Source organism: Aphelocoma coerulescens, chromosome 2, assembly GCF_041296385.1.
Source record: "Aphelocoma coerulescens isolate FSJ_1873_10779 chromosome 2, UR_Acoe_1.0, whole genome shotgun sequence".
NCBI classification, from domain to species: Eukaryota; Metazoa; Chordata; class Aves; order Passeriformes; family Corvidae; genus Aphelocoma; species Aphelocoma coerulescens.
The window spans coordinates 14,168,985-14,196,672 of NC_091015.1; the positions used below are offsets into that span (position 1 = coordinate 14,168,985).

The window sequence follows — 27,688 nt, forward strand, 5'->3', positions numbered from 1 at the left end:
GGAGATGTGAAGACCTGTGGGTGCCCTCAGGGCCCTGATAGTACAAAAGTTTGCTTGTTACAGGAAAAAAAAAAAAGGATTTAAAATTATTATTGTGTTAGTTGTCATTAGAACAAAAATTTCTAGGTGGAACACCAGCAGAAAGAAGACATGGAGGTGAAGATCCTAACTAACCAAGGGCCAATGCTCAGCCTTGTGTCGGCTTCGAGACAGCAAGGAGCATTTAGAAACATCCCATTTCAGAGCTGGGAGTCCCAGGCTGGAGGCACTCTCAGGTGCTGAGTAGCTTCAATTAGAAACATTAGAAAGCATGCACCTCCAAGCCAAGGAATGATTGGGCCAGCAGAAATATTTTGAAACTAAACTCATTTCAGTTCACTGAATACATTTCCATCATTTTGTGGTATTATTACCTAATGATTGACATCTTTTATGCTACACCTTTTTTCTTTAAATAGGCAGCTTTGAGCTTTGTGACCTGAAGTGTTCCTCATACTTTTAATCCCTTTTTAAAAAAATATGTAAACTGGCCAACTTAAAGAGAAGGACTTTTGTCCAGAAATTTTTTTGCTCAATCTTCTTTTTACCTTTTTCACTGTCATTTAATATTGCATTGATGCATTCAGAGAAGTCACCAAAATTATTTTATCTCATAAAAATATGTTTATAACCCCTGACAATGTACCTGAAGCAAAACTTACTTTTTTGTGCACATTTCCCTGCTTTCACTGACATTGAACTTGATCTTGATATGATAAGTTATTATCTAGTTTTCCATGTCTGTGAGATCCTTTTGTAACTCTTCAGAGTCAGCTTCAAGACAGACTATGCCAAAAATGTCTATGTGATGTAGAGACTTAACAGTGACTGACAAGAGATTCAGCCTCATTTTCAGTTCCAGACTATGTTGAACTTACACGTCCCAGTACTGATCTTCAGAAGATTTTGCAAAAAATTGGGTATATAACCCTTCTCCATTTCTCCATTGTATAAATACGTCATTTGTTTCTAACCTCCTTTGATCATCCATTAATCCATAAGAAAAATTCCTCTGTTATCCCAGAAATGATTAGTTTCTTTAAAAGAGATAATGTCAAATGCCTTTTGGAAATCCACACACATTGTATCCTTTGGATCAGCCATATGCACATGTTCATTTATTCTTTTCTCAACTGTAATAAAACTATGACTTTCACCAAAAGCCTATTCCCAAGTATGTCATATTCCTCACTGCATTACTAAATTTATTCATTATCAGGTCATTTAATTTCAATGGTTTTGTGGAAATCAGATTTACTGATTCATATTTCCCAGATTCATGAGTGGAGCTTTACTTCAAAGCTTGATGACATGTTTCCCATGTTCTTTTCTCTGACAATAATACAGATATAAACAATAATCTCAAGTGTTAGTTAGAAGCTCAACAATTTTATATTTACCTTTTTTTAGAAGTCTAGAGACAGTGCTACTAAGTTTTAGTGATATGTTACTCTTAAGTGTGTTGACTTATTTTAAAACTCTGTCATTGACAGATCAGTCTGAAACATTTCCTCAGGCTCATTCCCTTTACAGAATGATTGTGATATAGGAGTGATCCAGTCAGCCTGTCTGCAATCACTACATGTTAGAAAAATATTCTTTCTTAACAGTATCTTGGAACTAGGCTAGCTTTCTTTTTCTGATAGGTTTGAGTAAGAAGCAGATTCTCTGTCACTAAAGATTAGTTTCTCCAAATTTTTTGGCATGTTTTTTGTGATTTTGGTTTTAACTTGTCAAGGATTATGGTCCTTTTTAGCCTTCTTTCCTGGATATCTTTTTCACATTTTGGTTTTTAAGACTTATTCCAGAATTTGCTCATATACGTGCACTTTCTTGTTTTTCCTTCACTCTAGTTTTCCCCTTTATTTTTTAATTAATTAATTTTTAAAACATTTCCTTTAGTTGCCTTTTTTTAAAACTTCCACTTTACTTAAAATTTAAGAGGTGGGGGAGAACTCTTTCTGTTTCACATATGAAATATGAATACACAGAATTTCTCCAAGAGAAAGGAGATCCTTTTACCTGAGCAGAGATCACACCATCAACTGGTTTATTCTGTGTGTCTTCAGGTATGAAAGGAGGACCTTTAAACGATGTTTTAATACACTTATGAAAATGAATTAACAGTAGATGGCCTTAAAATCTCACTTACAAAACTCAAATCTCTGAGATTAAATTTAAGTCAAGCCACTCTAATGTCACCTGATTGCTAGCTTTAAGGGGGTGGGACCTTATTTATTCCTAGTTTTCCCATTCACCCAAGACTACTAAAATAATCAGGTTTTTATAGCTTTCTGTATAATTTACAGTCTGCTCATGTGTGATAAAACTGTAGAATTAATATAACAGATAAAATGGATTCTTTGATTAATAGATTCCCTATATCGCTGACAATATTTAGCACCAGCAAGTAATGTACTGCTTTTTAATTACCACCTAGAAAGGATAATTTTTTCAATTTCATATTATTATGGTTAATATTCATATTATTTTTAGGGATGAAAACTTAAAAATGTTGAGCAATCATGTTTTTCAGGAACCGTAAGATTACCTGAGAGTGTCCCAGTATTTTTCTGCTTCTTCTACTAACTATTCTCTTCTGTCACACATATCTCTTAAGGAAGATTGTCTTTGAGCACTAGTCTGTCTTTTTTGCTATGTATTTTTGACTTTGTCATTGACCTTGCAACCAGCTGTGTTTATTGGTGGAATTGTAAATTCAATAAACCTTTTGGCTGACTCATGAAGAGGTCTTTCAGACCTTTCCTACCCTCTTTCAAGGCTTCTCTTTTATACTTAGCCCCATATGTCTTCAGACAAACCCTACAGAACTTCTCATTTTTGTCCCACCATACTGTTAGTGTGACAGTAAGAGATGCTGCAAAGTCTGAATAATAATATTGAACCTGTATATTTTTTTTTCCCTAGATCACACTGCATATGACATTGGACATCAGCAGACAGCCAAGAGCTGATTCCCTTTATGGCTAAGGCTCTTCAACAGAAGGGTCAAATGTCAAGGGAAAAGTCTGTGTCAGGGGGAAAGTCAGCTGTGGGAGGTGGAGTCAGAAAATTACTCTTACCAGGGCAGTTATAAGAGCACAAGGTTAATATTTCTACTTCACCTTACACTTGTGATTTTTCCAAACTAATCTGTCACGCCCTAATTAATGCTAAGAAATAGTCATGAGCAACATTACAGAGTGCCACCACTTAGGATAATGCTAGTATCCCATACTACACATCTATAAAAATTCCCTCTGAGCCAGAGATCCTTAGCCTTTTGTGCAGCAAAATACAACATTTACCACTCTGACAGCCTAAGGGTTGTGTTTAATTTGCATGTACATCTAAATATATTTACATACATAAGTTGTCTTAAAAATACACTGTAAACCCCAATACTTGTTATTAAGATTTAACTGAAAATAGTAGGTGAAGTCTGTATTTAATGCAAAAGAAAAAAGGACAAAGTTATGTGCTATAAAACTTGTGCAATGTTCTTTCACAGATTATTTTATTTACAAATGAATTCTGTCTATTCTGATGATGACTTCATAAGGAACATTCATAAATCCATTCCAGACCACATAATTTATGGCTTAAAATTGACTAAAATATAGCTGGCATGTTACTAGAAGTTGATCGATTTTCAACACTATTCACCAACTCTAAACAAAGTTCTTCTTTAGGTGAACATTCTTTCCAGGAAAATATAACAACCAAATAAACAAACCAAACCAAACAAAGACATGAAAATAGATACAACTTGTCTTTTTAATTTTTTTCTCTTTCCTTTTTTCTTCTGTCTTATCTTCCTTCTGTTTCATTCTCACTCCTTTATTTGAAAGAGCTTTTATACTGTTGTTGCAGTTTCAGCATGAGAACATGTTGACATTCCTGGGTAACCACAAGAATGGTGAGAAAAGAGCATCTCAGAAAAGCAAAGCTCATTACAACAGCCTGTAGTGAGAGCTGGCAGGAACATGCCCTAAGAGCTGCATGTGAATGGCTCTTCTGATCACAGCTCTTTTCCTCCTGCAGGGAAAGGCCACTTTCCAGAAAGATGCCCGCAAACCAGATTTGAACCAGAGCATAAGCTACAAACAACAGGTCCAAAGGCATGTGCACTGATGGCTTATGAGCTTTGTGACAGAAATGTAATACAGATGGATAATGCAATACAGTGCCCCCATAACTCACCACTTTATACATTTGGTGATCCCTTAAGAAAGGTGGACATATTGACCTCCTAAGGGAATCACAGAATTGCTTTGAAGAAGAGTGATTGTGCTTCATGGTCAGTGACTGGTGCTTGCTACAGAATAGATTTTCCTGTCAGATAAGCTTCTTTCCAAAAGATTTCAGGTGCATCACTGAGACTGTTCCCAAAAAATAGGGGTGTGACCTGCTTTTCCAGTGGACCAGTTTTTCTTAGCCCTTTCCCCAGATTTCCTCCTGGGAAAAGACAGTCAAAAAATGCACTGTGTCTTCAAGTTTCATGTTCTTAATACTCCTTTGCTTTGCTTTACATCCAGTTTTAAGATTTAGATGTATGTTTACTTTCATGTAGGTAAATATATCCATAGTGTCAGCACAATATATCTGTACAGTCCTGCAAAGATGCTCATAAAAACAGTATTGTTTTCTCTGTCTCAGCCTATGAATTTAGTCATGGTCTTTATTGTCTTTAGCTGATAAATGGCCTCTTCCTTAAAAATAGCTTTCATATACTACAAGAATCCAAGTCTTACCCATAACATTGACATTGTCATAGAGAGGAGAGATACTTCACTTTTAGCAAGCAACAAAGTTAGTGATTTTGTTGCTGTGACTAATTAAATTTTTGCTATATTTATGCTGCAACTGAGGTATCATGATTTGGAGATAATTGCTGGAGCCAGTCAGTTTCATTTAATATTCTTCAAACCCAGTCAAGGGCATCCAGAATTTGAGACTGGCATTTATTTTGTTTTGTGTAGGTAGAAATCTAGGCAAGATTTACATATCAGTGTAAATCTGGAATAATTCCACTAAAAGCAAGTGAGTCAGGTTTGTGCAAGCACAGTAAAGATAAATTCAGACCTCATAATTTCTTCACTGCTATACCCAATGCCATGCTATGAACTTGGAAAAGATAGGTCTCTGTTTTTCTTCGTGGTAACTGACACTTTCAACAAACATGCACCTCCATAAACATTTTCATACTTCAGGTAAGAAGATGTCCATATTAGTACTGGAGCCTGAAACTGCCAAAGTATGCTGGGTTTTTGTTGTAAAATATCACCATTGTAATAGTCACAAAGGGTTAGCTTTTTTTCTATTTTTTACAATTCCTCAAAAGTTTTGCTAGTGTTTTTAAGCTTTTTTAATCTACATTTTGGCAGATACAGGAACTGTTCAAACCTACATATATACTTTTTTTCCAGCAGACTTTGCTCGAGTGGAATTTGAGGACTGTGCACATGATCATATAAGGAACAAGATTTGCCCAACAATCAAATCAGAGCAGCAACAGAGCAGTACAGGAATCCTGGCTATGTCCACAGCATCTATGGGGATCAAGAGGACAGCAAATGCATAGAAAGAATCCAGACAGCACTGCACCTCTCTCAAACATACTGAATGGTTGTGGGAGCACATGAGGGTAAACCACATAAATCAGATGCTGCCCGGACCTGCTGGGCTTGTAAACTTCATCCTGTCTGAGAAAACATAGAAAAGAATATGCCAGTGGGTCCTTACCTGCATTCCCCTCATTAATGAAACAAAGCAATGGCCTCTCATTGGGAACTGATCCTGTTCTCCTCTCTAATACAAAGCACAGGCTGTTCCCACTAGAATCTTTTGCATCAAAATTGTCTGAGACTGGAGCATGTGATGTAGGAGACTTTGTTCAGTGTCTTTCTCAGATGAAGATTATCCAGACTCCTATTTTGCACCCCCCAGATGGGTGTCCTAACCATGGAAATATAAATGAGGAACCTCTGAGCTCCTTAATGCATCTCCCAGCCATGCTGGGCTGCATTAAAGCAGGCCCACATCTGTCTCCATGAACAGCAACCACTGCCATGAGACTATGCAGCACAGTTTGACAAGATGCCCAGATTTTAAGATTTAGATTTACAAATGCCTTCTCAGGTTTTCTATGCTTCCAAGGGACCTAGGGGACTGATTCCCACAGGTCATGGATATCACTAAGCATCCAGTTCCCTGCTCCAGCTGATGTGGCTGCTCATGTGCATGTGTCAGTCTTGTATGTCTGCACAACTTACCGTGTTCTGGAGAGTGAGATGGGGTCTGGTATTGAATATGCATCAGGGACACATGGATCTGAGCCCATGGCAACCTTCACAGGAGTCCTGTGGAGCAGACAGAGAGGCTGTCAGGCTGACACAGCCGAGTGCCTTGCATATTATTATCTGTTTATTCCAGTCTCCAGCTGACTCTTACTGACTTTGCCACTGGGGTTTAGATTTGTGACCAAGTGCCCCCACCCCACCTTACACTTCAAATCTTATTTATGCAGTCAGTTTAGTAAAATGGTATTAAAATAGCACCATTGCACCTCACATTTTCACCATTCCTTCATGTCTGTAGCAGTTTACCGGGGTCAATAGTATTTTTAAATGACTTGCAACAAATGTGGTAAGTACTCAAACAATAGGCTCCATCAGTTACAGAGAAGCTGTTTTATTCTACTAAGTCAATTATCAGTAGTTTCAAAAGTCCCTAAATAAGTAGTTGTCTGACAGATCATAATAGCTCCTTCTGTTACTCTATGCCAACTCATATACTGCTGCAGAATAATTTGCCTTACTCTTTTGTTTAGGATTTGAAAAACAATCATGTTGAAAGGAAGCAGAATATTATAATGGAATAAGAAAACAAAAGCAATTTGGGGAAAAAATAAACTTCCTGCTCTAAATATTGCTGGGCTCTTTTAGCAATGCATTTTGCCATATAAGCAGTGGATTTACCAGAAGTCCCAGTTCTCTGGCAATAACATTAACATGCCACAGTTGCATTGGCTGAAATCATCTGCCCCTTATCCCCATCAGATTGGTATTCATTGCCAGCCCCTTTCACAGCTGATGCTGAGCCTTGGGGAAACCACCTGGTTGCCTGTGCTGTAAGGGAAAAACCTCACTTCTTGCATATCTTTTATGCCATAAACATCGAGAGTGGAGGTAACACTGCCAAAAAAAACAGAAAAGGAAAAAAAAGGTTGCAGTTTTATTAATGGGCTCCTTCCAGGTGCGCTGTATCCTTTCACTTTCCATAATTGCTTTGGAGACTGAGCTTTGCTGAGTGTTCACAGAGGCCAGTCTTCAGCTCCAATGTGCAAATGGCTGCAGTGCTTGGTTGCCCAGGGTTAGCTTGTATGCTCTCCACTCAAGGGGAGAAAGCAATACTACAAGACCACTTGTGATCTGCTGTGACTCTCCAAACCAGTCAGCACACACATTAAGAAAACCCTTTGTCATCACTTGCCAGACACACCTTGGATGATGTCTGCAAAGCTACAGGATCCCCATGGATACCATGGGCTGTGGACAGGCAGATAGTCTCTGAGACAGCAACAACTGGAGTTGGCAGCAGCTTCAGGATCAGGGCCAAGGGAGGGTAACGCTGAGCAGTGCTGAGGCTGCAGCAAGGTGCTCTTTGTAGCCTATAGCAGCAATAACCTGAATATAGCCTCCAAAGCATTTTCAAGCAGTGTCTCAGATAAAGGAAATTTCACCAATAATGAATGGAGGTGCTTATTACATGCTTAGGCAAGGCCAAATTTCAAGTTGGGAAGAAGCCACTGATTCCTACCTATAGCAAGAAGACAGAGAAGAGTGGGGTGTTTTGCCTTCCATTGACCACGCAGAGCACATGGGACAAATGTGTAAGAGGAATTCAGTCATTTAATGAACAGAGGCACATATTCTGGTTTGGCTCCTTATCCAAATCATCCATCCCTTTCAGCCAGCATTATTCCACTCCTGCATGTCTGCTGTTGGAGCCACTGCATCTACAGTCAGTATTGTGTGGAGAATCACACTATGAAAAGCCAGTGTCCATAAAGGAGACAGAGGAGTCCTGCAACTTTATTCAAATAAAGGGAAGAGTCCACTGGGCCATACCCCTGTGGGGTTTCTCTCTCGAGGTTTCAGAGGACACAGCCTCCTTTTATCCTAAACTCCTGGCCACATGTTGCCCTCTTCCTTTCCCCACTGGCTGAGGTGCTAGGAAGGTACAGTCTTCCTGAGCTGCCTTGAACAGATCATTTTCCCCCAAAGTTCAGAAGTTCAGGCTATCTGGGTTCTGCAAAAGACTTTGCATGGTCCAATTTGTCTATTACCTTAAAGCTCAGGAGTTCAAACTGTAGTCAAACTGTCTTGAGTTCTGTAACAAACTTGTTCGGATTGAGGTTGGCAGAGACATTAACTCCCATTTATCCTAAAGACCCTCACCCATCGAGTTGTTTGTAAAGACATTAGCACTCACCTTTCCTATCAGTATCTGCAGGCAGTGCGAAAATGTTGAGTTAGGACAATATCCGCTTGGAGGTGGATCACCACGCTTCCAAATACTGTTTTTATGGACTTCTACCATCCAATTTTAGTCTACAAGCACCTGCTAACCCCATAAAGTTAGAGGAGGTGTAGAAACTACTAAAAAGGAAGTTATAAAGTAAACTGACATGGACATGTGGAGACCCCTTTCCAAGCAAAAATATATTTCCAGTGGAATAATAAAAGAAAATAAAATTAGTAACCACTAATCTTCAAAGAATAGTTAAACCTGGCTTTACCTGTGCTTGTTGCTGAGCAGAGAAAAGCAGCCAAAAATTGGATCTGGTGTTTTTGTTTAGCTTATACTTCATATACAGTTCACTATTTGCTTTCATTGCTCACATTATCAGATTAATCTTTTGCTCTCTGTGTATGTATACACATGTGTATGTGGATGTGTATTCCTGCTGTCCAATGTTTGGTTACTATCCATACATAAATCCAAACATTTCTAGCAAATCTTGGGTCAATATGTGGAGAAGTTCTTGAAAACCCATAAGTTGTTCTTATGGGTTTGTTTTCTTTGTCCCTCTTTCTGTGTATATTGTGATAGGGGAAAACTGATGGAAATATTGTCTTCTTCATTAGAATTCAAAAACAAAGTTTCTTTGATGCTTTGCTTATTATTTTTATAAATAGCCATAAAATAGTGCATTCTTTATCCATAATTTAACAGATCACTGTGTTTATTTCCATGTACTTTTTTTTTTTCCCCTGCAAACTGCAGATAAGGAGTCACTCATGTGGCATAAAGCTCTTTTTTAAAAAAATTAGTCATGGTGACTAATAGTTGGAATCTTTCAAACTTCTGGCTATTCAGCTACTACATGATTGAGATGCAGAATCAAAATTCATAAGAAATATCAAAAACCTTTTGTCAGACTGAGAAAACCACAGGAGTACAAAGTTGTATTATCTCAGAGACAGTGAGATGAGAAATAGTGGCGTACCCAAATTTTAGAGAAATTTTACAAGGTTTAGCCAACAGTACTCAATGAACATTGCTTTTTCTTAAGGCAAGATGATCTGAAATATTTCAGAACAATGCCTAAGGTTATCTATCAGGGCAAAAAAAAAGGCGATATTATTTATTATTAGTGTTGGGCTTTTAAATACATTTGGCCACAGGCCATCGAAGCAGAAGATAATATGTTTTTTTAGCATGAACATGTTTTCCATGCATAATAGGTAATGATCAAAAATGCATTAAAAAAGAAGTAGTCACGGATAGGAGACTATTTGTGGGTTTTCTTACCATAGTGGGAAATGGACTTTTATTACTTCTCAGAATTTGTATCAAAGACTATTTTTATCTACTTGGCTGTTGTAGTCCAAGTAACCCCTATGTGGGAGGCTGTGCTAACAATCTCCACATGCATCTCAAAGCACTGCTCTTTGGAAGAACAAATCAAATTTTAAGATATCTGAGACATTTCTAATTATTTTCTTTTGAGTGGACTTTCCAGCCACACATAGCTGTATGTAGTCCATGAGAACTGTTGTTCACTGGCAACTAAACAGGCTATCAGGCTAGATACTGACTTACTTTTCTGACAAGACTGTAAGCATACCTTTTTTTCTAAGACAAGATATGCTCCCTGGAAGAATATTTGAACCACTAGCAGGAGACCAGAAGACTTTCTACATTTTCTGAAAGCTTTTCCTTTCAATCATTTGGGTGCCTTTCACGGAAAGGTGCTGAAATTCTCAGTTATTTCTCATGAAACTACTCTTGTGTTGGGGGAAATAACAAAACAAAACAAAGCACCCAACAACACTAAAAGAAACCACAGATTTTTATCTTCAGGGCCTCACAGGAAGCCCTCCAAGACACAATCCTTAGTGGTGATCTCTGGATTTCCCTGCCTGGAACCTATTTGTACTTCACACAGTAGCTCCTCTCTGCACTGTGCACAGGTCTTCTTGGTCCACCCCAGTTTTAAATTTTGCTCACTGCTTCTCCTATTGGTCCCTCACTAACATCACTATTTCTTAATCTGCTTCTAGGATTTAATCACTCCATCATATTTTCCCCACCTTCCCCCTGCTTTCTTTTCTTCAGGGCACTTGTATGACTCCTGTTTTCCAGGGCTCTCACCCACCCCAATCTCCCCTGCTGTTTGCATAGTCCTTCCTTCTTAGGCCTACAGACATCTTTCAGCTCCTCATTTGGTCCAGTATTTTAAAAGCATAAACCCTCTTCTCCCTGTATCAACTTCTTGTATTTGCTTCTTGTGGTTGTCTCTCCCTCCTCATGCTGTTTTGCGTACATTGGCTGGGCAGCTGCAGAAAACATGACATGGCCATTCACTTCCTCGCCTGGGGGCAGGATTTATTAGATGCTGAACCTCAGAAGGCTCGATTCTCTCAAGATAGTTCAAGACACAGTGCCAGATTATCAAAAAATTGGTTTTTTGGGCCAGACTACAGGGGAGCAGTGTTCGGGCAGGCCGTGTGGGAGGAACGCAGGAGTAGCGTCTCTCCCCTCCTGCAGCTGAGTGCTGGCAGTGCCAAACAGGGATTGCACTATCCTGCTTCCCATCTCAATGGGCCTCAGAGCAGAGGAGGTGCAGGTTTCTCTGCTTTAGTCATTAGCACTGTTTATGAAGCTGTATTGTAGCCCTCCAGAAAGTGTCACACCAAGAGCCCTGGCTTTTTTTCCTAGGTCAGTACAACTTCCTGCATCCCCCTGCCTGTCACTGTTGTAAAAACCCCTGACTGACCAAGTCAAAGCATGATATTTCTGTATGCAAACCAATGTTTTAGAGTTCCTGTGGCTAAAATCTCTTATCTGAAGTCTATTATCTGCATGGACATATCATCTGCTTGCAAATATACCAGGCAGGAGAAAGAAAAATATGACCCTAAACTAATGTTCAAATTTAGATTAATACATCCCCGAGCACTATTTCCATTAGTGCTAATACAGGAATGCATAGATCGTAAATTGTCCTTTCAGGGTCTGACAATTCTAAATTTAGTACCAATGTTAATTAAGCAAGAGAAAATTGGGCAATGCAACAGATTTGGGGAGCAGGCAGTGGAAGGGGAGAGATAGGTCATCAGTTTGACAGCTTTGGGAGGTAATAATTTAGTGAACAAACAATCGTGAAGATAAACCTGAATATTTCAGTGCTTTTAATAATTTGTAGCATTTAAGGACAGCAGATTATTTTTTTAATTATTTGGATTCCACATAACTAGAGAATAATCTTGATTTATCCTTCTCCCAGCCTTTTCTGCGTTGACAGAAAGAGTTCATTTGTTACTCTGACATACATGCTAATTACTGTGCCCATATGTACACTCAGCACGTTTTATTGAGTACTCTATGAGAGAGATTTCAAGGGGTTAATAAATGTCAAAAAATCTTATGTCAACATTTTCTTCTCTTTTCTTTCATACAATATAGGAGTCTGTTCAATAAACCCCAAATCAGTATAAGGTCACAAAGTGTTTGGCTTTAAAACTGAAGTTAGGGTAAGTAATTACAAGGCTCCACCGTGTTCCTTATTTAGTTGCATATTACACAGAGCTGAATGGGATGATTAATAATCATGTTCTACACTGAAAGAATGTAATTTATAAAAGTTTATGTAAATACAGCAGCAGAATTAGTTGTTCATTTACCATTGCCCTGTTAGCACATATGGGAATTCCAGCATTTTTAGAAAGCAACAAAGCCAAGATCCTCACAGGAGTTCTGTGCTTAAATACCTTGGAGAATGCAGGCCCAAGGTATTAAAATAGTTTAGCATTGTTGAATGTTTATTTAAAATTAGACAGAATACTGGCATGTGTAGTAATGTTTGCTAAGAAGTCTGGGTGATACTGAGCTATGTTGGCAGTGGAAGAAGACTGGAGAGAATGAAAAGCTTTTACAAGATCATTGAGCTAAAAAAGAGCAAAATAAATAAAAATTAATCATCAGTATAGAATAAATTGCATTTTTAAAATGAATATTACTCAGAATCCAGTACAGGATGTTCTTTTAATTAATTCATTAATGTCAAAATTTTGATTTAAATCATATGGATTTTTTTTTTTTAATCAGCATGATCTGTGAGAAGCCTGGGAAAAAATGAGTCCTCTCCAGCACTGTCTGTAGCCCATGGTGCAGTGCCATGACAGTAGTGAGTTGGTACTTCCCTGGAGTAAGCACCAGCAGGCACATACTGACCAATGCAATCAACAATAACTCTGCTCTATCATGTAATCTAGCTCAGTTTAGAGCACACCAAATACATCTCTCTCACCTTCTGAATGGATGTTGTTACCACACACAGATTCACTGAGGCTAGAAAGATTTCCTAAATACCTCAGTGGATCCAGCAGTTAGTAAGCAGTATGTGCAAGGTAGCTATTCATTTTTGAGAGAGGAGTAAAACTTGCTCCATGTCCTCATGAAGACCGAGTGCTAAGTAGAAAGTATTCTATAATTTTCTCTTTGGAATACAGCATGGTTAGTCTTTTATGAAGATGACTAGATCCTGGGTTGTATTACACTTTAAATTCATTATACTTTTTACCGTTATTCATAGAGATTCATGTTCAGAAAAAATATCAGGTTTATATCTATTTATATTTGAGATTATATTAAACTCCCAAATGTGGTTCATAAATAGGGCAGTAAATGGGGTTGCTTTTTTGAATGAAAAGTCCTTGGTAACTAAATGACCAGGTAATAAATGGAAAGTGCTTGCATTCTGTACTGAAAAGGCTGGATCATGCACCGCCACGGCCAGTGGGAGTTCTGCCACTGACTTCAGTGGGAGTGCTTAGCGAGGCTGTTTTGTTCCTCATTCAGTTTGGTTAACAAGATTTGTGCTCCAGTCCCTTTTCACCAAAATGCTGGCAGACTTCTTACAACATTACTGGAAACTAGACCCTACACAAATTACTAAGGCCTTTTGTATTTTAATGTCTTTTTTGTAATGATATTCAGTCCTTTGGGGCAGCTGCCTAAGAGAGACATTAGTCAACTTCACTTTGTTTTTAGGACAGATGAGCCAGAGCCAAAACCATAGACCTGAATAACTTGAAAATCCAGAGGAGTTCGGATCCAGATTTGAGCCCCACAGTTTGAGGCCCTTGCTGATTAGTGGGCCGTGCTTCAACAAGCTGTACTCGTGCTAAGAAAGGAGCTCAATATTTGCTGCCAGCATCATCAGAATTGAAACACAGGGCTCTCTAGCAGTGTCCTGGCTCTGACACTGTCCTACAGCCATTGCCTATAAAAGAGTATAGAAACAGGGAAAACACAGCAATATTCCCTTGGCACAGCTCCCCATCTTCAGCAGCATGCTGGGGTGGATTCTTTGTGTTGCCAGAGAATTTTCTTTGTTAGCACCAGCCATTCCTTTCTGGATTACCCATCACTGTTCCTTGCTCTTGCTCCCGAGGCAAACATTTAGAAGGGAGGGCTTGTGAAATCTCAGTGCTGCTATATATGCATGTGAGAGAGCTGAGAAGGGCAGGTCTGAAACAGGGATCACAAAAAGAACAAAGAGAGAAAGAGGAATAGCTGCAGAAAGTCTGTGCTTGGAAAGAGGAAAATCCTGGGGTCTAGGATACCCGTAATAGCTTTATACAAAAGTGTAACAATGTCCAGTTAGAAAATGGTTGGACTTAAATTAGTACAGCATTCTTGCTTAGATAAAGTCGTCACTTAAAAATGCAGTTCTGCCTTTTTAGGACAAATTACATGCACGCAGACCAAAAAGTAGTGAAAGTAAGGGCAAAGTATTTGAAATTATGTCTGTGAAATGCAAATGCAAAACTAATTAACTTATAGATGGCCTTTGTCCATATCGCCCATGTGATGCACTGACAATCTCTCTGGTATTGTAGAATTCAAACGCTTTGAAAAGAAATTGCCCGAGGGATTGAATGTCTTTCCTTTACATTGTTTTTAAAAGGAAGAGTTTCTCACACTGTGTTTATTTGCTGCTAAGATACTGTTACACTAGCACCCTCACAGCCTGTTTCTCACTGCAGTATCCAATAAATTAGGTTGTTGCAGGGAGTATCAAGAATGTGCATACACTGCCTGACTAGAGCAATTTTATCTGAATAATGTTTTGTGACCTTTCTTGCAAAAAGGTCCTGACTAGAAAAGCATAGATTTACCAGGCATCCTGGCTGTACTGAAAGATTGCAATTACCGTTCTATTTTATCAGTATTAGTAGAGAGAGTTCCTGCCCTGACATCTCCTCTCCAAACACAAATTAAAAGTTGGGAAGCTGTATGACTCAAGTAATGAAGTACATTAAATCCAGGTACCTGTTTCAAATTCAACAGTTGTGGAAATGATGGAAGAGCCATCGCCATCAAGATGACTTTCCAACAGGCTCAGTGAGATGGTTTTGTGGACTCAGTCCAATTCTTAATGGACATAAGTCCACATTACAAAAAGCAACACACAACTGGCAGTAATTGATACTCTTTTGGCACTCAACAGAGAAGTGAAGTATTGAATGAGCATGAAGAATGGACTAACCTTTCACCTCCCCCCCTGCATTCCAGGTCAGGGATGAGACATCTGATAGAGCTACATAGGAAGCTTGGGCTGCTGCTCTCCGTGCCACCCCGTGCCGTACCTAAACAAAGGATTTCCTTCTTAACAAGCATTGGGCTGACACTTTTCATGAACTTTAAATTTATGTAAGATATTTGGAGGCTTTGGAAGTTAGTGTATAACCTCAGGATTCTGCCTAAAGAGTACAAGCCACTGCTCCACATAAAACTGTGTCTCTCTGTCTGCCAGCTGCATATAATTCCCTGTTATACATACAGATATATAATGTATATGTACATGCATAGCATGTATGTTTATACATAATAGGAGAAGTAATGCCTTTAGCTAAGCTTGCCTAATTCTCATTTATAAGAACTTACTTTCAATTACTTATACAGTTTGCCAAAATTTAACTGTTACAGCTTAAATTTTCCATGGTGGGTATCTGTCTCCAGCTGAATTGGGTTTGGAAAGTCTTGACTAAAATGGCTCAGATAATTCCAAGAACAGAGTCAGTAAAAATACATCATTTTAGTCATGTTAAGAACCTTTGCAACCATCATATTGAGAGATTCTAGCATGTCTGAGTTTTGGAGCTGAAGTTTGAAACTCCATAAGGAAATTACTTTGATGTCAAGACTTATCTTCTGTCACTCCCATGGAAATCTGATCCAGCTGTAATCTCCTAAAAAACTAAATTCTCACGCACTCATATTGTGTTAAAATTCAAATTCTCCAAATACTCTATTTGCAGTAAGCATGCTGTCTTTTCATACAGCAGTGACATCTGAGGCACAGCGTATATTTGCATTCTCTGTGGAGAATATCCACACATATATGTATACAAAAATATGTCCAAGGGCTCTCCCTGTCATTCGTACAGATTGCATATATCAGGAATGATAGCCCTATAGACCCATCTATCCATTGCATTAGAGTTCAGCTCTTCTCAGGGACTAGATGATTTTAGTTACAACCATGAGGACAGCAGTACTAGCAACAAGGACCAGGAAACACCTGCCTCATGAATTAGGGTGCTTAAGCCTACTCTCAAGACTTCATCTCACAGTGAAGGCACCAGGTATCTAATGCCTCATGTCTCAAAGAGGCCCTGCCCAAAGACACTGGGGACTGCCCTGATCAGTTTCCATGACCACAGCAGCCAACTGCTTTGACCTGGACTTTGCTGAACCCTCTGGAGGGATTGGATATTGCTCACAGGGTGCTTTACAAACAAGTTTAAGGAACCACAGGAAAAGGGTGAGCAGTTAACATATAGAAGGGTCATTAACTTCGGAAGGATTCAAAAGTGACGAAGTGCTTTAATTAACATTGTCCTTTCAAGAACTCCAGAGTGAGCAAGCGAGGACAAAATTTACACTTCTGTAAGATCTGAAAATGAGGACTAGAAGCCAAAATATCTTAATGAGCTCCCACCCTCTGATCATGATATAAACACACAAGAGGAAGTGTAATGATTTTTGTTGGTGATAAAGGTTTGAGTAGTGTGTATTAAAAACAAAGGCTTAGACACATCAAAAAGTGAACCGGGTCAGCTTAAAAAAACATCAGCATCTAATTCCTCTTTTGTGAGCTCTCTGAATCCAGTGCTTTAAATAATATGAGGGCAAAATTGAAAAAATAACTTTAACACATGTAATCAAAGTTCTGTTTAAATACATACTCAGGAGAAAGACAAATTAAGGTTATACAGACCACTTAAAAACTAGTATTTCCTCACTTTTCAATCCTTGTGTCTGTTAAAATGGTTGGATAAGATGACCTACAGAGGTCCCTTCCAATCTCAACCATTCCGTAATCCTAACAATCTCTTAAATATTCTATTTGGTATGATAGACATATGTGTTTAATTTCTAGATTCCCCCCTCTCCCCCCCCCCCCCCCCCCCCGAAAGAGACTATAAACCAAATCTAATGTTTTCTTCCTTTTCTGTAATGTATTTTGAATTTTGTTTGTTTTGCAAGCTAACCCTCAGGTTGCAAGCACTTTTCCACTTTGCCAACCAAATGAATATGATGAAAGGACACCTGTAGGCATACACAGAAGCCAAGAACATTCTGTACATCCATTATTTATTTAGTTTTCTTCTTTAGGTCTTTTATATAAAGAAAAAAACATAGGTAGAAAGAGGAGAAAAGCTAATCTGCTATGTAGTTGCAGTAAGAAAAAGCATAGAAAACACTACTTCTGTTACCTTGGCAAATAAAATAAAAATGTTCTCCACTGTGCAGTCTGTGCAAAATAAGTCCCACAGGAATTATGCAAGCACATTCTCATTATGGTAGTTATGATTTAGATTGCATTACAAAAGTAAAAACAATCATTCAAAGAGGCTTGGGTGCAGTGATTTGGAGAGAAGCTGCCACTCTGCCAAATAGAAAAAGAGAGAGAAGGGGTGGGGGCAATGAAAGAAATAAACCCTGCCAAAATGAACTCATGCAAAGGTGAAGCCAAAATGCCAAGAGGTACAGATTAAATGCTCTTGTGAATGTCCCAAATGTGTGTGTCAGCAAACTGCCCAAATAAGGTTTTGAACTGGAAGCTCAGGCTTCTACTAGAAACACCCAGAAACACAGAGATTAGATATTGTTTGGAAAAAAGGATTCTGGCTTGGTTGTCTAGAATGAGCGTTTGAAAATCTCACATCTCACCAGAGCACATGTTAATGCAATAGAAATGTTTTTTTGGAAACTGAAAAACAGTCCTTTGGTAGTTTCACAACAGAAGTAAAGGACCACAGAAATTGCTTCCTTTTAGTTCCAGTTGTTCTACGTTTGTTGGGGTTTTTTTTTTTAATTTAAGGTCTGTAACAGCCATTAAAAAAAAAAAAAATGGAATCATTCAGATAATTCTTTATTTGCCCCTGACTTTAATGAAAAATTTTCAGGAAAAAAACTTCTTATCTTAAACATAGCTACCAACTTCCAATATCTCATTTTTCTCACACAATAATCCCAGTGTTCAAAGTAGGTATTGTATTTATCATCTTTGTATGGAGCAGAATTTCACTTCACTTTTCTTTATGGTCTTATCACATAATTTACAAACACTTTATCTCTGTAACAGAAAATAAATGAAATCCTGGGCTTTTGATGAAATGCCATGATTAAATGAATGGTCCAAAAATCTATATTGAGATGACTGACTCCTGTTTGTAGAAGACATGATAAATGTTTCATGCATATAAACTGAAGGATGATGGATTTAATGATCATAGTTTAACAGGGAAATGTTATTTGGAATAATTAAGTGTTCTGTCATTTGCAAGTCTAAATAGTCCATTGTTAGATGGTGCTTTTGTCTGTCAACAAGTCATTCTATTTTATAAGGGTTATTTATCACTAAAACAATTGATGCAATGGAAACATACTACTGGTATGTGTTGTTAACAACACATTTTGTGAGACCTTGATTTGGATCCATATTTCAGGGGTAGTTAATTGATGTACATTTCTGTCTTACAGAAGAAATAAATAAGAAAAACCTTTGAAGGATTGGAGGTATCTTTCTCATGTGAAGTGTTACATGTGAACTGTATTTGTTGTCCTTCCTATAAAAATTTTCAGAGTCAAAAATACCTCCGTCTTAAGGTACACATGTGAAAGGAGTTTACACGGGGTTGTACTGCGCAGTTTCCAGTTGTAGCTCCAAGAGGGTGTAAGTATCTGCAGATCATGGTTTGTGTCTGCTGGCTCTTACAGCTGTCCTGGACACCCCAGATGGTGTCTCAAATAGACGTCTTTGTTTGGACAGGTTAATCTCTCCATGAGGAATATCTCAATGGGAAGTACACTGCGCCTGTGCTATTTTTTATTTTTAATATCTGCATCAAAACAACTGCAATCAAGACAGTTACAGTATTCTGATTTCCCCTGTTGCGCATACACAATTTTTTACTGACTCTGTATACAGAACTGAATGTGAGTGCCTTTTTATCTTGACATTCAATAGCAAAGAAAATAATAAGAAACATAAGTGCTGGAAAGTAATATGGAAAAGGTAATTATTTTGACAAAAAATAGCGGCTATACACTTGGTTGTGTGAGAATAGTGTATGATATTTAATATCTGAATGATCATCACAGCATGGGAAGGTATAAAGAAAAGATTAATTTGTGTTTTAATCACAAACACTATTTCCTGGGTTACAGGATATTTATAAATATTAGAACACTTCATATATCTTCTTGTCTCCTGCTACATATATTTTCTTACCACTCAATCCCAAACCAGGTTTAAAAGTATTTTGTGTCTTTTCTTGATTTCATAGTTTAAGGACTAAAACATATGAAGGTGAGGATCTGTAATAAAATTTAACCAAAGACCTCGATCTCCTGACTCCCCACTCTGGTCTGGTGAGCAGTGTCCTTGTGAAATGTCTTGTCACACCAGTTTCTGTACTTTGCCAGATATAGAAGCCTTTTATCACAGCTCTGAGAAGCAACAGTCTCTCCTTTTTACTGTCCAGTTCATTACCTTGCCATGAGTCTCTACTCTCTGAAATCGTACAGCCACACACATGGCTAGTGAGACCCACTAGCCAAGTAGAAATCCAAGCATGCACAAGTGTGGAAGGTGTGAAATGGATATATCTGATCATCAATGATTTTGCCCTGGGCTGTGGGCAGAAGTACTGAAAGTATTCCCAGAAGCCTAGAGCTGGAATCCACAGTTCAGATCTTGACAAAACTGACTGATATGTTGTGGTGTATATATTTAAGTCTCAAAACTCTTTAGAGATTCCTTTCACAATTCTTCCCATGAGAGTCTTCTGTGTCACTGCTTTCCAGGTCATTTTCCTTATCACGGGTGTAGACAGTAAGGAATGTCTTCAGCAGACCCTTGAGAAGAGGAAAAGAGGCAGCAATGTCTGTTCCAAGAGAACTTTGAAGAGAAGAGTATTGATGGGATTGGGGTTATTTTTCATCTTTTAAGAGAAAACATTTTTTGGAGTTTTTGTACTGAAGAAGATTTTCTTTGTCCTAAAGTATACTAAACTCTGATATTAATTGTAAGTCTTGATTTAATGAATGGATGGAATTTATAAGGCCTAGGATACATTTTGTTTCTTAAAAAACATTTTGTCACAATTTTTTTCCAATAGTTCCACAAATGTATGTAAGGTTAGCAACTATTAAGATGCATTGCATTATTGAGACAAATACCCTGGAGCTTCAACACTGCTTTCAGCATACAATTTGGCTACAATATAATTCTCCATTTATCTTTTTTGCCATAATATTCATTTCTTGTTAAAATCAATTCTTTATTTATGGGAATAATCTATGCAATTATATGCTCCATAGCCTAATTACCTAACAAAGATAAACTTTGTTCCTTTTGGAGTAGACTTCCCTGAGGGCCTGGATTTCAAGTCTGTAAAACCTGGACAGTTCTACAGAAATCAGACATGCTTTGGGAGGCACACTACCCTGAACTTGGAGCCATTGTCTTGAAACTGAAGCCAGTAAGGGAGGCTACTTCAATTGGCCCCAAACACAGGTCCTTAATGACTGTTGTGTAGGACAAAGGACCAATGGGGCAATGTCTCACCCTGTTTATGCTGAGGATGCACAGAGGCCTGAGCAGAAGATGACTGCTGCCAGGGCATTGCTCCATTCCTCAGCTGTCTCAGAAAAGGGGCCTTTGTGCCCATCTTCCAGTTAATGGCACATATTGCCACTTGCACAGGAAAAATAATTTCTAGTCTCTCAAGCAAAAAGCAGTGAAGTATTATTATTTCACTGATTGCTTACACTCAGATACAATTACAACTTAGTTAAAGTGCAAGAGGCCCAGAATAGTCCTGATGACCTTGGTTTGAACAGACATAAGACCATAAACATCCAGGCAAACAAATAGTCACAGAAATTAAGATGCTGAAATGCTCAAGCACTTGCAGAATCAGACTTTTGCTTGTAGTCAGCTCTAAATATGGCATAAAGACTGGGTCTGGAGCAGTGATTTCAGTACTAAGTCCATTTTTTATTCCTAAAACAGTGGAAGTCTTAATGGCAAACCCATTAAAATTATTTTCATGACACACAGTGAATATTTTGAATATGTCAAGTCAAGATTTCAGTTAAATACATTCATATCATGTCAAGCTTAGCAATTTCTTGAAGAATCTTTACCTAATTTGATGTAATTGATGTTAAAGCCTTTTTTCCTAATACACTGTTTGTGGATCCCTTTTAAGTGTGGATAAGAACAAATGGATTTGTAGAAGATATTTTTAATTGATTCCAAAGGGAATAGCTACCATGGAATCTGCTGACAAGTTCTGTGGGGGTCTACACTCCAATCATTCAGCATCTATATTTTTAATGACAAGATGCTGCAGTGTTTAAAAAATGAATTTGAATTATGAACACAGATAATTAATGTCTGCTCTCTCCTAACATCTTATCAATAACCACCAAGCCTCCAGTTAAGGCAAGGACCTCTGTGTTGGTTTAGAGATTCAAATTGCATAAAAGCCCAATGTCAGTAAAGCTGCATTCAAGGTCTTTGAAAGCTTCAGTCAGACACTGCATGTCAAATCCTTGATTTTCAGTTATAGAGGAGAGATATCAGCACATCACATACAACACACTGCGTAATTTGCCACCACTGGTTATTTTGGCATTTGTTCTTCCTCAGTTTTCATGTAGGTCAATATTTATTCAAGACTAGATAGTGTAAATCCTTTGGCCACCTCCATGGTAGTCATCCTCTCTGTGTGAAGAATCTCACTGACTCCAGGAAATGGAATTGTATGACTGAAGGTTGCTCAGAATTAATAATGATCAGGCTTGTCATTTGTAGTGTGATTTAAGTCTACTTCTGGGTAATAAGAAGCAAAACTCTTGGGATGCTGCTGATACTGCTTCACTGTGTAACAACTGGACAAGATATTTAACAACATAACTTTAAAACAAAACCAGCAATATTACACATCACATTGCTGCAGCTTTAGTGAATGCTCCAAATGATGTTCTGTAGATTGATCTGTCCAAATTATATGCATTTTACTAGGATATGAAGTGTAAGCAGAAATGTAGCCTATAGGATATACTAAGTAACCTGTCACTTCACTTTAACAGTGACAGGGACTTAGAAGAAATATTTCTACTAGTTTTGGCTACTACAGTCCAAAAACCAGCTGTGGACTTTGTGTGGAAGCCCTGAGGAGAGGAACAAAAACAATCAAAGGTACAAAAAATATGAGCTATCGGGAAAGATTGACAGAAGAGAGAATGTACAGCCTAAAGCAGAGAAGTCTATGGTGCCACACAATAACAACCTCCAGGTGAAAGTGAAAATGGGACTGAAGCTACCTGTGCATAAACAATGTTCTAGTGATACACAAACAGGGAAATGCAACAGATTTCTTGAGGATAATGTTTTTCACTGGAGTGTTTAAAGGATAAAACACCTGCCAGGAGTGGCAAATACAATCAATGTGGTCTTTGGGCAGGGACAGAGTGAAAGAAAACTTCACACTGCTTTATAATGTTACAATTCTACAGCTCTGTGATTGAAAGATGTTACATAAATGTAAGTGGCTTTTGCATTACTGCATTTTCACTGCCACTTACCAGTTAGATAAAATTATAGGCATCACCTGTACATGGAAGCTGTAAAAAAAGTCCTATGCACCAGGATCCTGCCTATCACTACAAAGATTTACTGCAGCTAAAGAGTATCCAAAAAACCATTGTTTAGAAAGTAGGACAAAATAGTGTGTTACTTCCAGCTTGGCAAGGACAGATGGAGATGCACTCTATCCATGCAGGCATGAGCAGAATAGAAGTGACCTGAAGCAGAAGGCCTGTTCAGACTGTGAGGTCCCGGTGAAAAAACAGTCCACTTCTTATTTAACTCCTTATATCCAAAATGTTTCCAAGGCCTCAAGTATTAGTCAGGTAAAGATCAGAGTATGTCTTTAAAGGTTGAACAGATGGGCACATCTGTTTGTCTGACAGGAAAATGTATGTGTTGCTTGACCCGGCAAACACTTCTTGGTGCAGTGGAATCACTGCACAAAATATCTCAGATATATCTGAAAAGGATCCCCCAGCAATAGATCAATAATTGGGATATGATGGTACAAAGCCAACAACAAAATTAGTTTGATAGTTCAAACTCAGTTAAAGAGGCTTTGATCAGTTTGATGACTCTCAAATTAGCTGTGCTAACCTGTGCTAAAGGACTCTGTCTTGCTGTGTTACTCATGAGAGATGTTCCTTTATTTTTTTCTTTTCAGTGGAGTGAGATGTATGAAGATACACTCATGACAAAAAAAACCAGAGTTAGTATTTTCAGAAAGGTATTCTACCCATCAGGGTTTTGTTCCTTCTCTCTAACTCTGATGATGATTTTAACAGGTAACTGGGCACATTTCTTGCTCAGGTGATACTGCAAAGTTAGTCCTTACTGACTCAGGCCTAGCAATGTGCCTCCAGTCTTATCTTTCAGAATCATGCAACGAAGTTAGTTTCAATCTAACTCTATTTTTTTATTAAAATAAAAAAGATATTTCTGTCCCATGTTTAACACTTGCAGTGAGATCTGCTGATACCCTCAGTATCAGTAACATAATTTCTTAGCATCAGATGTTGGCACAGACAAGGAAGATATCCCTGTATCCATCAGAAAAGATTTTATCCTCTCTCACAAAGAGATCCTTGGGTTAGTACTGGCCAATCTGGTATAACACAGCTCTGATTTCTGTTGGAAATATTAGCTCTAGTCCTAAAAGCTGCATAATTACATTAGTGTTGTTCCATGCCTGAGGGAACAAGCTCTGCTTCTCTGCTGTGTGACCAGCCGGAGCTCAGCGCCGCTCCAAATGCTGCACCCAAAGTGGGACCTGGCACTGGCTCAGCAATAACAGCCTCACCCAGAAGAGTTTTTACTCTGGTAAAATGGTGCCACATTTTGATCCACAAGAGAAGCAGACTGAGTTTCTGAAAGTCCAAATTCTCCAAGTTCCCAAATCTCCCTGTAAAATCAGTAGAAACGTTAATATTGTTGAAAATCAGATGCAGTGCCCATATCATGAGGGCATCTGGAATGCTAGTCACACAAGTCTTGCTTACTCACAGCACTGTCTCTGGATATTTTTATAAAATCTACATTCTCAGCAATAAAATATGTGTTGCTATGGGGCATCTGTTTATGTTTTTATGTGAACTGATAATTACCCTGGAGTTCCTTCTGTCTACAAAAATGGTAGTTTTACAGTGCGCCTATAAACATTTATCAGTTAAATGTAAGGATAGTCCTGAATTTATATCAGAAAAAACAAATATATGGGGTAAATTAGTGCAAGCAGGTAATTGCAGGTATGAATCATATGTTTTACACATGTGACAAAATACAGTTTTGTCCCTTTATAACCGTTTAAGCTCAGCTCTCCTCTGAGCTCAAAACACAGTACATTCACGTGCCAGCTGCCAGACCTCACAGCAAAGCATCCTAGGCTGGGTAGATCTCACCTATATTTCTTTGAACAACAAATGCCAGGCAAGTGATAGAAACACAGCACCATTCAAAACACATAGGCTGATAGGTAGATTTTATATGTTTGAGACAATTCTACTATGACATTCACAAACCTCAAACACACCAGAACTACATATTTACTGTGAATAAGACAGGAAAAGGGAAGTAAAATAAAGTAAACTATGGTTGCACCTAACTCACACAGTGCAAACATTAACCCTGTGAGGCAAAATGTGCAAGAACAGAGTCTCCTGTGGTCCAGCTTCTTAATTTATGTTTGATCTTTTTGCCTGCAAAACACCCCAGCACTACCATAACCACTGCTACAGACACTATTTGTTAACTGCCCCCTCACATTCTTTTGGTGAGTCCAGTCATACTCCTTGGTATGAAATTTGTCTCCCTCCATTATCTCACCCCTCAAATGCAGTTATATAAAAGGTCTCTGAAAATACCACCAATAGTCTCACAGTTACATGGGGAATTTTTGATCCTGGATTTTTTTTTCCTGTGTCACAGGACTCTGAGTGAGGATAAAGCCTTTTCTTTAGGGCTGGCTTCCACATCTGCCTCAGGATCCTGCCTTAAAAAAAATCAGGATTTACAACCTACTTACTCTGATTAGAGGTTTCTGTCTGTGTCCAGTTCATTTTTCCTTCAAAAAAGATAGGGTTCATATTTTCTTACAGCTTCCCAACTTTGTTCTGTTCTGTGTCCGATGTAATTGATGACAGATTAATGCCCATCTGTCACAGTTCCACACTGTTCATTTTTAGTGTAAATATTCTGTGCTTACTCTTCTGGGTGTTACAACCTGAAAAGAAGCAAATCCAAATCTGTAATAATAACATTACCAGAATTAGATATCAATGACAAGTCAAGGAAGCATTGCATATGCATATACATATGTGCTTTGCAACACCATGGTCAGACAGAGAGGACTACCAGTGGCTCTAGGATAAGGGCGTATGCAACAGAAAGAACCCCAAAACTGGGGAGCAAGGACCTTGGAACTACAGGAAGAAAAGATGGCCAGAGACTCAGCAGACAGACACATGGATGGTCATTAAAACAGATGTGTAGTTGTCCCTAAGGATAGCACAGGTAGAGTATCTTTATCTATACAACAGCAACAAAAGGAATTTGTTGTCTTTATGCTGTACTTCAGAATCAAGTGTGCAGAATTTATGTCTCAGATCCTATCCTGATCTCCTGTCTTAATGCTGTGGTAGTGGCATGAAAGTGTTTAGTACTATGGTATTTCTGTCTTACTACCATAAACATAACTGTGTTTTGGTGCCTGATCTGGTCACCTCTCTTGTGGCCTAACTTAACTCTGCTTGCAGCAATTGATGGAGGATGCAGGCAATGTAGGAAACCAAGCAATACTGAAAACATGACATGAGGATGGAAACATCCTCCATCTTGCTTGCATGATGTAGCTGCAGTTCAGTCCCACAACCTAAGGACCCTCCTGCAACATTTGTCTTTTTGCCTTCACCATTTGGTACGAACAGTTTTAGATACCCAAACATCCTATGAAATCAGGAATCAGTACCAGATTCTGTAACAGACCCATAACAGCAAAAACTGAGCCATGGATTGAAATGATTTCAAGCTTTGTCTCATCATCTCTAGGATGCGGGAAAATGAATTCTTAACTAGAATCATGGATTTCACAATGGGGTCCCAGTACATGAACAGAGCATGTTTTCCATGGGTCACTAGAAGATGCACAATGAGTTCTTGATGTCTAAGTGTTAATATGAAATGAAAAATTCAGTTACAAGAATCCAATGTGTTCAAAAGATGAGCCATTTGGGTATCGCAGTGTACAGGAGAAGAAACCAGAGGCAGGATAGAAGACATTGAAAATAAAAACAAGGATGACAAGGCAAAAAATAAAAGGATAAAAGAACCCCAACAAAGTAGAACAAAGAAGGAGAAGATTAAACAAAAGAAGATTAAAAAATAATTAGAACCAAAGACCAGAAGGTGAACTATGGAATTGAAACAGAAGGTAGAAAAAAATGAATGCTGACAATGTAGCAGAAAAAAACTCTGAGCAGCAGTAATGCTGAGGTTTCTAGAAAAAGGAACATAACACAATAAAAATGAATAACCCATCCTCGTAAGAGAAAGCAAGAGCTAAACCATAATTAAGTGAAGCCCAGGCTACTTTCAAGTTGTGCTGGAAGATAAAAAGCAGAATCAGAGGAGAAATGTGATCACATGCTGTGTTACCACGAGATATGACAGTCTGAAAACATTTTTTTAAAATACCAACTTAAAAGCATAAGCATAAAAAATAGATATTGCAACAGCTGTACGAGTGAAGAATAACACCTTGAATGGAGATATCTAGTATGACCCAAATTTCGTAGAACTTAATGTGAATCCACATGAATATCATACAATCTCTTCTTTAACAGGAGTATGCAAATTAGTAACATTAAAACAAAAAAAGGAAATGGTAAAACTAGTGATCACCAAATTAATTTCCAAATCAAGGACAAAATAATGAGTCACTATTGCAGCAGAATTGGATGCTGATCATGTTAGAACAACCAGAAAAGGATATAGGATTCTTAAACAGGAAAACCATACAAGTTGGCTAGTAGCGCCAGAGGAACATACAGGGCTAAACAGTGAAGATCAATCTTAATTGAACAACCAGCCCAAATAAATTTTAGCTGGGCTATACTTACTCAAAAATGCAGAGTAACCCAAAAGGTAAAAGTGTATTAAGGAAGGGAGCTTAACAGGTTTGACACTTCATCTAAGGTGCTGGTAAATTGTTGGTATATTTTTTCACCCTGCAGAAAAAAGATTAAAATTAAATAAATATTAAAATTAAAATCACCAAGGGATACACACAAGAAAATAAACTATTGGGTACCAGAGCCAGGGTTTAGTGACTGAGAACGTTGGCAATATTTAGAAAGAGGGTTTCACACTAGCTGTACATGAAGCACTGAACCAGGCTGAAGAGACAACCAAGCTCAGTAAATCCAATAACCATGAAATTGGAGAATTTCATAGATAGTATTTGAAGAG

General features: G+C 38.2%; 1 long non-coding RNA gene across 2 annotated transcripts; it reads right to left on the reverse strand.

Moving 5' to 3' along the window:
- Window positions 1-3,449: 3,449 nt before the first annotated feature.
- On the reverse strand, window positions 3,450-27,688 carry LOC138105617 (uncharacterized). 2 transcript variants are annotated; one of them, XR_011148571.1, is made up of 5 exons: window positions 27,531-27,688; window positions 27,340-27,447; window positions 25,248-25,445; window positions 6,315-6,401; window positions 3,450-5,744 (listed from the first exon to the last, which is right to left on the reverse strand). It is a non-coding gene; the product is annotated as an uncharacterized lncRNA (long non-coding RNA). The 2 variants fall into 2 exon arrangements; XR_011148572.1 differs by lacking the exons at window positions 25,248-25,445; window positions 27,340-27,447; window positions 27,531-27,688 and adding an exon at window positions 6,860-6,985.